Here is a 16,586-nt window from a genome sequence, read left to right on the forward strand (position 1 = left end):
AAAGGGATAGTCACCACAGTAATACCTGGATATAAGGGGCAGACAGCACAGTAATACCTGGTTAAAGGGGACAGGCAACATAGTAATACCTTGATAAAAGGGACAGTCACCACAGTAATACCTAGATAAAAGGGACATTCACCACATTAACACTTGGATAAAGGGACAATCACCCCAGTATCGTCGTAACATCCCACATGCGCAAGGTATGACTATATACACTAAGTCCAGACGACCTATTTATCCTCAGAAAAATTTGAAGTGTAGTTCCCAAGAAGTTCTTTGCTTTAAAATCTTCAGCAAGTTCTACGATGTTTAGGTATTTGCTGTTTTCTGCAACCCAAATATCGACGATTCTATAAATGGCTGTCTTTTGGATAGGATCAGTGTGGCTCAGTCACAGGATTCAAAAGCTTCATTCGTTATTTGTGGAGACTGTAATGCAAAGCACAGTGAGTTGCTAAATTCAAATTCCACATATCCACATGGCCGGTCTGCTCTTCAGTTTTGTGTATCCTCCGATTTTGTCGAGCTAATTGAAGAACCCACGCATATTTCTGTTAACAGATTAGACCTCATATTCATAGATGTTCATGATATTGTGAAGTCCAAGGTCTGTGAATTTATAGGCACTTCTGCTCATTGCACCATTGAGATGGACATATTTGTCAATCGGTATATTCCTAATGCCACCATTGGAAAAACGGTCTGGCTAAAATCCATAGCCAATTTGGATCTAATTATTGAAGCTTGTCAGGAATTGAATATTTCAGATGCTACATAGGGTCCTCATCTCAAGAAGTTAAATGAAATGCTGATGGCAAATTTAATAAGGTATGTCCATAGAAAGGCCATTAAATTTAGGATAAATGACCATCCATGGTTTGTGATACATGTAGACGAGCTTACCATGACAGACTAAATTCAACACATGGAGACAAAATCATTCAAATGAAAATTACACCATTTTTGTTGAGTCTCGCCGTGTTGCGAATAGAATTTACCATACACCCGAGAGAAATTACAATAATTCCTTGAAGAGGAAACTTGAAGGAATTACTCGGCCTTACCTGTGGTGGAACAAATTGACATTTATCTTGGGGTCAGGCTAGTCTTCCATTCCACCACTACTAGCAGATGATGGTAGATTGGTTACTGGCCCTAGGGAAAAGGCTGAACTGCTTCATCGAGCTTTTGAAGCAAAGCAATCAGCCGAGGATGTCCTTCTCACTGATATTTGTCATCCTGAACCCATACTTATAAAATTTACATTTTGCTCCAAGGATGTTAAAAAAATTCTAAATAATCTTGATAGCTGGGGTGAAGATCCTGATGGTTTCTTCCCTTTGTTTAAAAAAAAAAAGAAGTCTCTAGTGAGTTGTCTCCTAACTCAGTGGCGGATCCAGGGGGGGGGCCTGTGGTCACGTGCCCCCCCCAAAATCCAAAAAAAAAAAAAATTATAATAATAATAATAATAATAATAATCTTCACAGATGTAAAGTTAACCATAGCTACAAAAAACTACTTATAAATAACAAATAAATAACATTCACTTGTCATCTTGGAGTACACGTATGTAATGTATTGTATTAAGACTTAAAACACTCGCGTCTGTTACAGCAGGCAGTTGTCAGGACTCAGGGTACGATAATAATCGGATAATTATCAATCAAGTACATTTGGCACATGATCGTATTATCATACTATGTATAGGAATGTAAATTACACAGTAATTTATGAATATGTCAATTAGATCATTATACTTATAGGAATGCATTGTTTGCTCAAAAAGGAGCTAGCTGGTACTTTGGAAGTTTTATAAGTTGACTTATTTGTCCGACAATTTTCATAAACAGACGAGTCTGAGACGACAGTGCAGAAAACGGACGAGAAGCTTTCCTGTACTAGTCACGTCGCAGGGCCCCAGGCTGACTGACGGCTGATGCAGCGCAGTCAGTCTCGATCGGTTCAAGGCAAAGTTAGCGACGCTTGTTCACCATTGTTGGTAGTGTGTGTTGATTATAGACTTGTGAAAATCAAATTATCAATGGTCAACCGTCAATCATGAAACGTGTGACAGTGAATGAACCAAAAATTCCCCCCGGGGAAACACAGGGTACACAGGGAGCAGTAAAAAAAACAAAACAACCCAAGCTTGACATGTATTTCAAAAAGAAAGATAATATGCCTTCTCAGCCTCCTGGGTAAGTAAATAGCATAAAATCTCTCTCTCCCCTATATGTTGTTGTCTGGTGGTTATAATAAACATATTAAGGGTTATTTTAAAGCCTAATCTCTCTCTCTCTCTCTCTCTCTCTCTCTCTCTCTCTCTCTCTCTCTCTCTCTCTCTCTCACTTTATCTATCTTTTTATCTCAAGAACGTTTAATAAACACCATGTTCTCTCTCTCTCTCTCTCTCTCTCTCTCTCTCTCTCTCTCTCTCTCTCTCTCTCCTTTATGCTGTTGTCTGGTGGTTATAAATATAATAAACATATTAAGGGTTATTTTAAAGCCTAATCTCTCTCTCTCTCTCTCTCTCTCTCTCTCTCTCTCTCTCTCTCTCTCTCTCTCTCTCTAGCTCTAATGCATGCAGCTCTTTTCTCACCTAGATCCAGTTTCAGCTTCAAGGAATGAAAGACAAGGTGTTGATTCAGTTGAAAATACCAGCAGCTGTAGTATCTCACTTCAGCTCCAGATATCCCACAACCATCTAGATCCCATAAATCTTTAGAAATACCAATGGACCGAACGGTTGAATCTGGTAACCTGAGACTGAGTGACAGTAGTGACTCCCTTTCAAATGCAAGAAGTGTTGATAGAGAACCTTTGTCAGCCATGGACATAGGTTTATGGGTGGGCATGTCAAAAACTGATAAAGACAAAGTTGATATTCTTCAGAATTCATGGAGACCTGGGGATACTTACCAGCTACCTCACACAGAGAGAGGTGGAAAGAAAAGGTTTCTTAGACAAAGCCATTTAGATAATTTTGCATGGTTGGCATATTCTCACGTAAAGTCGGGATTATTTTGTAAAGTCTGCACGGTATTTGAGCAAAGGATGGTGGCAAAAGTAAGCAGGGTTTAAAATCATTAGTAACTGAACCTTTTAAGGAGATTTGACAGGCTGACAGGTAATGATGGTTATTTAGTTCAACACAGTCAGACATCCTATCACCAGACTAATGCAGTGAGAGCAGACAATTTTCTTGAAAGAATGAAAGATCCTACAACCAATATCCATGCAGCACTAGATGAGCAACATAAAGAAGAAGTATCTTTGAACCGTAAAGGACTAGAGGGTATCATTCACTGCATTGTTTACTTGGGCAGACAAGGCTTATCATTAAGAGGTCACAGAGATGATGGCAACATTCAGGAAGTGAGAGAGAAGGGAATGAAGGTAATTTCCGTGAGCTCTGCGGTGGTTTGCAGTCAGGAGAGGGATACTGCATTAGAAAAACACTTGAAAAATGCTAAAAAAAAATGCAACCTACACTAGTAAGACTACACAAAATGATATTATTGCGTGTATTGATGAACACATTTCAATGTAATTTCAGAGAGAATTAGCAAATCTAAATTTTTTCAGTAATAGCTGATGAAACTACTGACAACAATAGGAAGGAACAATTATCAGTTAGTGTCAGGTACTTAGATGAAGGGAAAGTGCGGGAAGATTTTTCTAGGATTTGTAGAGATTGATGATCTTTCAGGAAAAGGTATAGCTGAAAAAATAGTTAATGAATTAATGAGGCATAACATTGATTTGTTCTACATGATTGGCCAAGGGTATGATGGTGCAAGTGCTATGAGTGGTGGTATTAAAGGATGTCAGGCTATAATCAGAGAGAAGTACCCAGCAGCTGTATATATTCACTGTGCTGCTCATTGCTTGAATTTGCAATCTCCAAACCAGCCAAGTGCCTGCCATCCGTAATTGTTGGAATGACATTAATGAAATTGTAAATTTTTTTCATTTTTCACCACAGAGAATAAAATGTATGGAAAACATAATCCAAAAAGATGAAATGGAGCCATCCTCACAGTTACTACGGTTGCACAAGTTTAGTGACACTAGGTGGGTAGAAAGGCATGATGCTCTGATTGTTTTCAAGAGGTTGCTTCCTTATGTCATAGAAGCTCTCACAGATATAGCATCTTGGAAAAAAATGATGGAAATGCTCGTAGTTTGCTTAAAAAGATAGATTTCGAGTTCATTGTTTCTTTGAGTGTTCTTAGTGCGATATTAACTGAGACCAGACCACTGTCACAACAACTTCAGGCAGTCAGTACAGACATGCTGGAATGCTCCACTCAAATAAAGTCAGTTCATGAGAAAGTACAAAGTCTGAGAGAAAATGACGTGTTTGATGCAGTTTATCAAGATGCAATTAAGCTTAGGACTTGAGATCAATGTAAATGAATCTGTGCCCAGGTTAGCAAACAGACAGTCTCATAGATCAAATCATCCATCTTCCACACCAAGTGAATACTATCGCAGAGCAGTCTTCATCCCCTTTTTGGATTTTGTTCTCAGCCAGTTTGAGGAACGCTTTTCAGATTACCATGCAACTGCTAGCTCAATGTGTTCCTTAATTCCAAGCTATTTTCACAAAACCTCTTTTGATGATATGGCCCCATCTTTATTGCTGTATAAAACTTTCTCATAAATGACTCTATGCTGGGACTAGATGATACACATGATTATGTCACTGAATTCACTATGTGGAGATCATGTTGGTCTGCTGTGGAAAAAGCTCTGGCCAACTACTATACTAGATACGTATGAGCAGTGTTCACCAAATTATCCTGTTACAAAAAAAAATTGTTACTAATGTATGCCACTTTGCCTGTTTCATCAGCCACAGCTGAGAGAAGTTTTTCAACTCTAACTACATAAAATCCTACAGAAGAGCAAACAATGGGGAAGATAGATTGAATGGCCTTGCCAAGGTATGCATACACCGTCAACTATCTAATAATGATGTGATTCAAAATTTTGTCACAAGTATCATTGATATATTTTCCAAGAAGAAAAACGTAGGAAAGAGTTTATCATATAAGCTGTGTCACAATCTGCATCACACCAACTTGTTCTCCTGTCATAATTATAAAGTATAATGAAGAGATAAGTAAGAAAAAGAATAAATTTACTATTTGTTTGTTTCACCAATCTATAGAAATGAGTGTATTTCTTTTCTGACATTTAAAAAATAAATTCATAAGTAAGAACACTAAATATACATTTTTTAATCAATATACTATTAGGCTATGAATGTATTTTTTTCTGAATATATTTAAAGAATAAATTTGCCTCATTGTAGTTAAACTGATTCTTTTTTTTTCATAAAATTATATATATATATATATATATATATATATATATATATATATATATATATATATATATATATATATATATATATATATATATATATATATTATATATATATAGGTACAGGTACTTTACTTTATTCCCAAATAATGTAGACGCATATTTCAACAAGTGTAGGTACTGTTCTGTACTCAGCAGTCAGTACTCTGTAAAGGAAGCCTCTGACGGCTCTGAGTATGCCAACTGCCAAGTGCCCCCCCTAAAAATATTACCTAGATCCGCCACTGCTCCTAAGATTAGTGGATTCTATAGATTTTTATGTCAACGTAGTATCTTTGTGATGAGAGCAAGCTTAGTAATGTAGTACCTGTTCCAAAGAATGGCATATCTGCAGACTGCAATAACTACAGGCCAATCCCCTATTCTCCCTGTGCTCTCTAAAGTTGCTGAAAAACTTATTTTTAAGTCACTACATAAGTATGTGGAATCTAATGGATTGTTAGCTAATAGTCAATATGCATACAGGAAGCAGTTAGGTACCTGCGATGCTCTTTTGCAAGGGAACCTTGGCAAGGGTTTTGAGTGCTGAGTAATTCAAATAGATTTTAGTGCTGCTTTTGATTTAGCAAATCACAAGGCACGTATTTACAAACTTCAGAATGTTGGAGACGGTGGATATGTTTTAGGATTTCTTCAAGATTTCCTTAGAAGTAGGCAGCAGCAAGTTGCTGCGGACAGGATCTTTAGTGAACCAAGACATATTTTGTCTGGAGTTCCACAGGGCAGTGTTCTTGGTCCACGGATATTTTTAGTACATACAAGTGATATGGTTGTTGACCTGGAAAACAAGATTGTTCAGTACGCCAATGATGCAACACTTGTAGGTGTAGTAAAATCTCCATATATGAGAAATGAAGCGGCCCTTAGGCTCAGTAGGGATATGGACCAGATCAGTAAATGGTGTAGTCGGTGGGGAGAGGCCAAAATCCAGTAAAACGCAAATACTATTGATTAGCTGATCTCGTACAGATTTCCCTCCCCATCCTCCCCTTCAGGTGGATGGAACTTTGCTGAATGAGTCTGAAGCTTTAACTATTCTAGGTGTAACTTTTGAGTCACATCTAACTTCTGAGAAACATCTAATGTAATTTTCAGCAAATGCCGCACGAAAATTAGGCATTGTTCGTAAGGCCTCATGTATTTATAACAGTGATAAAGTTAATGCAACCTGTTTAAGGTCATTTGTGCTTCCTTTACTAGAATACTGTTCTCTGGTGTGGATGCCTGCTTCTGCCAGAGATTTATCTCTTTTAGATAGAGTGGTTCGTGGAGGTAGGTTTCTGTTTGTCACTTTTTCATAAGGTGTATTTCAACAGAGATCTTTCGCATTCACAATTGATCCCTGATCCCCTTTACGGGCTGAGGGCAACCAGATTGGCTGAACAGCAGCACCAATACGCAGTAAATGTGCCTCGCTGTCGAACTTCTCAGTTCCAGAGGTCCTTGATTCCTCACACCGTTGGACTGTGGAACAGCCTCCCAGAGGATGTCGGGTAATTGGAACTTCATTAGTTCAAGCGAAGATGCAGTGCATTACTACCCTAATATTATTCTCCTTGCATTTTAATACATTTTTTATCTATTTACTAATTTATTTTTTCTTTATTAATAAGTGGGATCTCTTCCTTTTCTATTTCCCTTTAATTCTTTATTAATAATTGGGAATGGCTCTTCCTTGTCCCATATTTCCTTTAACACCATATTCTTTGGAAGCTTGAATAAATCAAGTCAGTGGTCCCTGTGGGCTTGTATCCATATGAATAAAGGTTTCACCTTCTGAATAATAATAATAATAATATATAACTAATAATAATAATAATAATAATAATAATAATATATATACCTTGGTACGATATATCGGACCTGTGCTCTGCATGTAATGCAATATCCCCAAAAATGTCAAGAATTCGAGAAACAACGAGATCATTATGGTTGTTATAAACAGGTGCATACTCCATATCCTACCCTGATACATCCATCGCTGGTTCATACCCCACGGGATACATTATCAACTAAAAATACGGTAACATATATAAAAATATATTACTTCCGTAGGTATATATTAAAGGACGTATGTATCATATCTGATTGTATATGAATCATATATATATAAATATCATATATATATATATATATATATATATATATATATATATATATATATATATATATATATATATATATATATATATATATAAATATATAATATATATATCATATTTGTTCTCCTATTATATCATCACTTTCCTTCCCTTTGACCCATACAAGATTCGGAAACGTGCTTAGCTTTATTCTAATTTACATAACCCTATATGTTTCATCGTCTATTTATTAAATTTTAACTATAAATATAAAGCTAAATATCTTGAAATCAATAAATCTTTAGAATCTTTCCATTTATATTGTACCATGATGATTAGGTGGCCAGAAAAAACCGGCTTCCTCGGAATAAAGAAATGAAGAAATCACATTCAGCATATAGAAAAGAATTTCTTCTTCCTATGGTAGATCCATTAAGGCTGAAGAAAAACTGCAAAACAAGATCCCCTTCATTTCCATTTAGAGAGAGATGATGTAAAAGTTGGTTCCCAAACTCATTAGTGAGTAAAAAGTCCCGAGATGGGAAAAAATAGGCTAGAAATTATGATTAGAAAAAAATGATGCTCAATTATGAAAATGGAATAAAAAGAAATTAAGCAATGACGACCCTTCACAGATAACTGGCATTTAAGAAGAAAAGGCAATATTTTCTCTTATCTGACTTACGGATTCATTATTTGTATGAAGAAAATACTTGATGAATTTGAGCTATTTTGAAAGGAAATGAAGACTTCGAGAGAATAAGGAAATATATAACTCTTTTCTGTAATACCTATTAAGGTAAAAGGAATATGATTTTTACAAAGTATGAAAAAGAAGCCTTCAGAGAGAGAGAGAGAGAGAGAGAGAGAGAGAGAGAGAGAGAGAGAGAGAGAGAGAGAGAGAGAGAGAGAGAGAGTTACATAAAGAAATTTTTTCTTGTGGTAATAAATATACATATATATCTTCAGTTAGCAGGTGGAAAAAGAATTGTCCCATATGTAAGGCATAATATCTCGACATTTCGGAAAGGATTGGAAGATTTAGACCTTTTATCATTGTGTTTTGTTGCCGACATCGCCATCTCTTCATAAGAATAAGAACGGAGAATCGTTGGCCTAAGGTAGACACAGATAGCATACAATGGAACTACTTTTCAATTGTCAGGTTCGCCTCGAAACTGAGAGAGAAACATTAAAACAACAAGTTTCAAGACATCACATCCTCTTCTCACTATGGGAAATATAAGAAGAGAAGTGATGTTTCAAGACTGTTTTTGGACCATGCTCTGTTCTCTCAGACTTTTGACTATTATACGTTCACTCTAATCCGAATTGAGCTTTACATATAACACATGAAAGTTCGCAATGTTCTTGTCCTACCGGACACGGTTGACATTTCATTACCTGAGTGGAAATGTATTCTGCTTTTTGTAGTAGGAAAATCAAGCTTTAATGTAAGTAGGAAAACCAATACTTATAATCACACATATATATATAATATATATATATATATATATATATATATATATATATATATATATATATATATATATATATATATATATATATATATATATATATATGTGTGTGTGTGTGTGTGTGTGTATGTGTGTGTGTGTGTGTGTGTGTGTGTGTGTAAAATCTGATTGTTTGATTATATTGCTAACAATCATAGCTATAAGATATAAACTACAAAAAGCCAATTCAGTAACAAGATATGTGGTCAGATTTTTTTACCTACAAACATTTATAAAACATTATTTGCTCATTTATACCAACTTCATTTTGGAGCCATGCAACTGGACCAAAGGTTTGATTCAGTAAAAAAAGTATACCTTAGTTTAAACCAGACCACTGAGCTGATTAACAGCTCTTCTAGGGCTGGCCCAAGGATTAGACTTATTTTACGTGGCTAAGAACCAACTGGTTACCTAGCAACGGGACCTAAAGCTTATTGTGAATCCGAACCACATTATAACGAGAAATGAATTTTTATCACTTGAAATAAATTCCTCCAATTCTTCATTGACCGAACAGGAGACTCGAGCGCGGGCCCAGCAGAGTGCTACCGAGAACTATACCGACCCGTCCAACGAGGAACTGATTCAGTAAGAATAATGGTAGCAATTCACGTGGAAAATATGGAGGTCTGTCTCGGAAAGCAGACCAGCCTATTCAGCGGAATTGTCAATACCCCTGAACTTCAAAAAAAAAAATAATTTCTTTGACACTGTATAGAAAACAAATTATCGATCTCCTCATCCGAGACTTGGAAAATATAATATTACGGGTAACACGGTCCCCAAGAACAGGATATTCCATAAAAAGTTTACCGAACTATTAAGAGAAACAAGCTGTTACTACAAAATGCCAGTTGAAACTCGTGTCATACGTATTTGTGGACAACCCTTTGGCAGCAAATAAAAGTTTTCCATCCACTTGGCTTATTGAAGTTTCCCCTTATTCAAGATGATTTCCTGGATTTTCCCCTTCCAGGCACCTACACTTCCACGATTTTATACCATGAGTAATTAGCTTAAAAAATGGAGCCACTGAACAATATAAGCCACAGCATTCATAACATTTCAGAAAAAGGCCATGTTAAAATTAGGAAGGAAACGCTAAAATTAAACGGAATGGAATCATTTAAATATTAAAAGACTGAGCATAAAACAGAAATATAGAAAGCTATATGTTCTCTAACTCATTGGCAAAAGTCTCCCGATGTTAAAACTGATTTTCCTTTTACATTGCTGGCAAAAACCAGATGTTTTCTTATTACAACGCAACTTACTTTTGTCTTAGCTGCGAACCCGATATCATGAATGTTGTTTAATTTCAGCACGCTTGCATTGTTTATTTGTAATACCTGTGATTAAATGGCTTCATTTTACATTAGCTGTATTTTGATTGAGGCTTTATAAACATACATGGACACATACACACACATATATGTGTGTGTGTGTGTAGGTATGTATGTATGTATGTATATATTATCGAATATCTCCTCAGGGAAATACACACATTATGACAGCATTTTGCTTGTATATATAGAAAGAAACTGGTTGTCCAATTTTCCACATCTGTTAGCATTACTGACTTACTCCTGTACCAAGTAAAAATTACAACAGATCCTTTGCTCCGTTTTTATGGGTTTGGCCATATTTCCCCCATCAATCTCTTTAAAAGGAGATGAAGATGCTGTCACGAAAACAGCACTATAAATCGTGATCCGGTTTTCTATAGAGATTTGAGATACAGCCCGATTTCTCTCCCTACATTGGGAACAATTCTTTTTCCGACTCATAAAAACTGAAGATATAAATCTGGTTTCCCTTACATTGACCTCAGAACCCACTCACCCCGTCCCCCTACCTCTCTCTCTCTCTCTCTCTCTCTCTCTCTCTCTCTCTCTCTCTCTCTCTCGTTTTCACATTTTTATTCAGAGAAATCTTATCTTCAGTTCATCAAAAAAAAAAAACTTTTGTCGAGAGTTCTTCTATATTATCTTCTGTTACTTCAAACCCAGGTTCACTAAAAACCATTTTTGAGACCATCTGGAAATGAATGAGTTCCATATATGGCAGAGATCCTGAAATGCAATTGATAAATCTAAAGGAACTGTCGTTTAAAATGTGTAACCTGGCGTAAAAAGGATTCATTTGTTGCATTATGACAAACTGCCTGGCATTCCATCAGTAATAGGCAAAAATTATTCATTTCTCGAAGTTTAGTTTTCGGGACTCTTTTTAGCAGCCTTCTAAACCTTTTAAACTTTCCTATCCAACTGAATCCACCCCGTCATCTCCTGTCTTGTGCGAGAACCTAAGCACTTGACTTTAGGCTTTGTTTTTTTTCATCACTGATCCTAAATCATGCTCATTCTCATTCTTATTAATAATGAACAACAGGTAAAAATTGTACAAAGATTCCCAAGGATGCATTTAGCATTCATAGTTATTCAGGTCATTATCATTTTTCAAACTCTTATATCAAAAGTGAATTCATTCAACGTTTGCACCTTGGGAACATTATTTAGCTGGAAAATTTGCGAATTTTTTAGTCTGAGGATGTTTTTGTCTTTGATAAATTTTAGGAATAAAAAATATTTGCAACTCTGAGGCCTGATCATTTTTCTTTTTTTTTTTTTTATTACGGAAGAACTAATTACCTCAGTTAGAATGGCGAGCGCTGATTGCTTTGTAGATGAGGACGCCAGCAATTATACCAATTTTTTCTTCTGATATACGCACCGATATCTTTACAGTTGATCTAATTATGTGGTAGAGTTGTAACGTTTCTTAACGAGTTTTTCTGGCACCCATCGCATTTGTAATACTTCAATTAATCATTACAGTGTAAAATCGAATCTAAAGCCAAGCTAGAATTTTCTAGTGTCAGTTTATATATATATATATATATATATATATATATATATATATATATATATATATATATATATATATATATATATATATACATATATATATATGTGTGTGTGTGTATGTATATATGTGTGTATAAAATGTCATTTCATGTGCAAAGTTTATCAGACTATCGTAGCGTCAGTTCACATATAGGCCTACAGTTCTTACGATTGTTTTAATGCCGGACCATTTATTAGTTCTTAGTTTTTAGTTCTATCACTTCAGGTGGGCAGAATACCTTGAGCGAAATATGCCTGAAAGTAAACGTTTTTTATCAATTTATATTTTAATTGCATAATTGGAATCTAACTAGCAATTAAGTTAGCAAAATACGTAGCTCGTTGGTTACAACTTTCCCGTAAAAAGAACAATGAAATTTGAAAAGCTACAATGGGACTCGGGAAAGAATGAATAATCTACGACTCATTCTATTTTGGAACAGACGTTACATAACTGACATTTTACTTAATTTCGTTTTCATTAATTCAGGGTGTCTACATTCGTGAGATTCAAGGATCACATACCTAATAATTTTGCTCTTGTTGTTGAATAAAAATCAATTTGCTACTGAGCGTTTGCACTAAGAAATCAAAATTACAGGTTTATTACAAATTAAATTAGTCTCTCTCTCTCTCTCTCTCTCTCTCTCTCTCTCTTTACTGGAGTGGAGACATTAAATTCATGCCTTCGCGTTAGGTCATCGGTTAAATCGAGAATCTCTCTCTCTCTCTCTCTCTCTCTCTCTCTCTCTCTCTCTCTCTCATATTTCCATAGTAAGTAATATGTAAAATTACTAATGTTATTTCTTTTGTCTTTTCTTGTAAACAGTACGCATTACGTATGTGGCCAACCCGCCACCTGCCTTTTGGATACGCAAGTAGTATGCCTGAGGAGTGCAACGCTCGCTCGCGTCCGCTATCTCCGTGGATTGTTACCGGCCTATTGGCTCCCAGGCCAATCAGCCTTAAATCAGAACCATCGTCTGTTCAAGTTAGTAAAAATGGGGTTGGATCAGCAGCTTCATCCCTTAAGACTCGCTGAGAAATCAGAAGACTATACTCTTATGGCCCCACCCCTTCTATACTGGAAGAGGCCTATGGTGGAAAAATTAAGATACACACACACACACACACACACACACACACACACACACACACATATATATATATATACACACACACACACATATATATATATATATATATATATATATATATATATATATATATATATATATATATAGATATATATATATATATATATATATATATATATATATATATATATATATAAAATATATATATATATATAAAATGTGTATGTGCGTGGTGTGTGTCTATAAGTGTACGTATGCGTGCAAATGTAGTGTAATGTGCAAATGGAAAATGAAGAATTAAATTTCCATATGAGTGGCATATAAAATAAATAATTCATATGCATGTATATCTCCTACCGCTGTACACATTTAATAGAACAGTAGCATTAATATCACGAAAGTTTCTTATCCCAAGATCACAAATTCACCCGTGCCACAGTTGCACAGGTCCGATTCTCTAAATCACCGTTTTTGCCTCAATCACATGTTCGTAACTGAATTCCATTTCCCCAAAACGTGTATCACATAAATGGGATCCAATTACTCTCATTTGTATGATTAGTGACTGTCCCTGTGCGCGTTCTTGTCATGGGGTTATTCAGTGGAAAAAAAGATACGCTGTGTTAAATATAACAAAAACGAAAGGAAAAAAGAAATTAGACCTGAAATTCAAAGAGATGTGATATAAATAAATACGGGCAATTAACGAGGAAAATTATTTTTTTCCCGTCTTTTTGTTGCAAGCAATAATTAATTTCAGATATAGTGTCTACGTTAAAAATTTTCTTTATCTAATTAGTTTTAATCACCTATTTGGCTTGATATTTTTTTTATTATTAGAAAAAGAAGGAAAATACGTTGAGAAGTCTTTTATGGAAATCCAGTCCTTATACACGAGTTAATAAATAAATGGTACATAAAAAAAATAATACGAATAGTTTTGCCGTCATTGTACACGTAACGTTCACAGTACTTCATACAAGCCTATGAGATAATTTCAGAAGAAAAATACAAATCTTACAACACACTCGAGCAATCAACTCTACAAAAAGATTATGCCTTAACAATAAAAGGATATTCAATCTTTTTGTAATCTGAACAGACGGTAACCTCTAAAAACTAATTTTTCCTTCAATGGAAAAGGATGCTTTAAACTAAAAATATCCTTATGGAAATATTATCGTTAGACATTGTCAGTAAGAGCCCTCGTTTAGTCTAGAACTTGAAGTTTACGTGGTATGGAAAAATAAGCAATGGTAATTAAAAATGTAAGAATAAAACGAGTACTTCTCTAGCGGATGGCTCCTGGTATGTTCAAAGCGGTAACAGATGTTGTTATTCCCTTGTGAGTGAGAGAGAGAGAGAGAGAGAGAGAGAGAGAGAGAGAGAGAGAGAGAGAGAGAGAGGGGGCTCCTGGTATGTTCAAAGCGGTAACAGGCGTTGTTATTCCCTTGTGCTAGAGAGAGAGAGAGAGAGAGAGAGAGAGAGAGAGAGAGAGAGAGAGAGAGAGAGAGAGAGAGAGAGAGAGAGGTAGGTTTGGGGTAAGGGGAGGCTTCAATTACGGAACCAAGATGAAAACACTGAACAACCCATCCATAGCGTAGGGGAGAGGAACTATATTTTTCACAAAGGAATTTCCTTACTATAATTTTAAGCTGCTCTGCTAATTCCTTTCGAAAGTGGTTTTTTTTTTCAGAATATAAATTCTTCGAGAAAGGAAATGGAAGGAATTAGTTATTTTTTAATGACTCCATTTATTGTTTTAGTTTGGGTTTTTACAGTTTTTAAACAAATGGAGAGATAATCTGTCGACACAAGAATATGAACGGATGTCGCTATAATACCCGGAGGGCAAACGCCTCTTTTCTTGTGCAAACTTATAATCACGGGGTCAGAACAGAACCAAATAATATTCATTGTTAGCGAGGAACATATTTTGAAAGAAGGGATAAATGAAAAAGAAAAATATTCATCAGGATTTTCTATGCTTTGTACAACCACATACACACACACAGACATACACAAATGCAAATATGTATATATATAAACGTATGTATGTATGTATATATATTGTCATGATGCGTACCAAATACCTGGTTATTATACAGATAATCACAAAATTCAAAAATTTACCTCACTTCAGCCAGATACCTGAACTCTCACAACAATAAGAATTACAACTCAGTACTCTAGAGGTAACAGTGATCCCTTCAAAAACTCATTAATCACATGCAAAATCAAACTAAGTTTATCAAGACTAGTGTGAGGTATCAACAATTAAACAAGAAATATACTACTAGTCAGGTATCAACAATTAAACAAGAAATATACTAGAGTAAAAGGGCATCACTTCATCAAACAACTTTAAACTGTTTCCCTGGTCTTAGTTCACTTCAGCAAAACTAAAGAAACAAAAAATGCTTATCACTTTGCCTTATGCACACAATTATTCCTGTTCACTGGTGGTCAATAAATGAAACAATGTTTTTAAAAATTTTAAATACAAAAATTTATTTTTAAATTCAAAATTTATAATTAGCATTCACAATCTGAAAAATTTACTATTATTTGAAAACAACACAAAAATTTAATTAATTCTTGAGTTAAATTATTAAACAAAACTAAATCACAAAAACTTCAATTTATAGAGAAATTAAATTAATCAAGCAAAATTTAAACTATTAAGAATTACTCAAGATTTGAAAAGAAAATCTTAATAAATGAAAATTAAATAAAGTATGCAATGTTAAATTATTAAGAAATATTTAAAATACTAAGTAAATAAATGTTAAATCACAAATATACAAAATGTGAAAATCAAGAGATTGCAAACACAAGAACACACAAAAATACACAAAAGATTTATCAATAATAATTTCTCCAAGGCAAAAATTCTCTTAATATACCTTAATATACCATGGTAATAATAAGTAAAATTCACTCCACCTTATACAAGCTTGTGAAAACCTTTGTAAAATCACTTGCAGCTGCTTTAGATTCACAAAACACACTTTTTATTTGGGTACCATTACTTTTCCTACACTCAGATCTGAAAACTTAGTTCAATACTAGTGACCTCAAATATTCTACGTTAATAACTCCTCTCTTTTGAAGAGAGAGAGAGAGAGAGAGAGAGAGAGAGAGAGAGAGAGAGAGAGAGAGAGAGAGAGAGAGAGAGAGAACCAATCTGAACAGTCTCTGAAATTAGAATGAATAAATCTGATGATTCCAGTAGCACATGAAACACTTGAGAGACGTCATTAAGGCATTTTGAGAACGAGAATCAGGTTCTAGAAGAAGGAAGGTGACATAATCAATCGAGACATGTATACTCTCACAAAAGGGCATACATGATCAGAGCAATGTATGTAACATTGCAAAACCTTCATCTTCTTCTCGTATGGGACAAAGCTTTTACAGAAACGTTTACATGATCAAACAGATTGCAACAAGCTAATTATGACTGGAATGTTTTAAAATAAAAATGAGAAACCCGAGTTGGTTTCGAGAACGGATCAGCGATTGCTATCTCGACCTGTCAGTGCTTTATCTTTTGCGATGACAGCTGAAGTGAAACAAACCCTT

The sequence above is a fragment of the Macrobrachium rosenbergii genome, chromosome 36 (assembly GCF_040412425.1).
Source record: "Macrobrachium rosenbergii isolate ZJJX-2024 chromosome 36, ASM4041242v1, whole genome shotgun sequence".
Classification (NCBI taxonomy): Eukaryota; Metazoa; Arthropoda; class Malacostraca; order Decapoda; family Palaemonidae; genus Macrobrachium; species Macrobrachium rosenbergii.